Raw genomic sequence first — 974 nt, forward strand, 5'->3', positions numbered from 1 at the left:
AGCCCATTGGATTGAGCTAATGTCAAATCTAACGGCTTTAAGCACTCCAAGAATACCTTAAGGAAACTACACGTCAACTGCAGCTGCTTGCTCAAAAGGCACTATCCTAATCATAATGTTTCCGTTTCTGCAAGGACCACATGCTTCAGGGAACTCTGGAATCCATTTTCATCCAGGCCAGAGGGAAAATACTTTTTCTGGTGACCCAACAAAAGAACTATACTGTGATTGGAGCAAACGGTTCTTGAATCAAAAAGCAGCCGTGACTGGGACAGAGACCATTGTGTCATTCTAGCTATCAGCTAGAGGCTATCAGGCCGTTCAGCTTACTGTTGCCAGTCAGCCACGCAACATCCTCCTGTGCATCCCCGTGGAACTGTCTGTTTACAGGGGAGCCCTCTTTCTCTGTTGTCCATGTCTTAGGACCATAACTGAGGACTTTCAGGTGCCGTTTCAGGTTCTGGGATTGGAAGTAGTAGAAGCTGGCCGTAAGTACTTCTGTTCCTCTCACCTCTGTGGCTTTAGCTTTGATGGGGAATGAGTACCATCAAGTTTTAGATAGAAACTACTCAAATAATTAGCACACCTATATGCAGAGCTGAGCAGCAACCTGATTTAGAGACATGCCAAAGGAAGGCAGAAATGACAAGCTTTTGCATGGATTTAGTTTCCTTGTGGGTCCAGGTGGAGCCTACTTTTCAGCAAAACAGTTTCTGTGTTACCTGCCAGGCACACAGGATTTACTACTCTAACTGAATTACAAGTTTTTATTTTAATTCATTTCACATTCAAGTAATTCCTCTGCAATTGCTTGCTTACATACTTGTCTTCTTCCGGAGTTTCTTCCTAATGCTGGGACACCCTTTAATAAAGTTCCTCATGTGGTGGTGACCCCATTCCCCAACCATAAAATTATTTTGTTGATACTTCATAATTTTAATTTTGCTACTGTTATGAATCATAATGTAACTATC

Source organism: Mastomys coucha, unplaced genomic scaffold (assembly GCF_008632895.1).
Source record: "Mastomys coucha isolate ucsf_1 unplaced genomic scaffold, UCSF_Mcou_1 pScaffold7, whole genome shotgun sequence".
Taxonomy (NCBI): domain Eukaryota; kingdom Metazoa; phylum Chordata; class Mammalia; order Rodentia; family Muridae; genus Mastomys; species Mastomys coucha.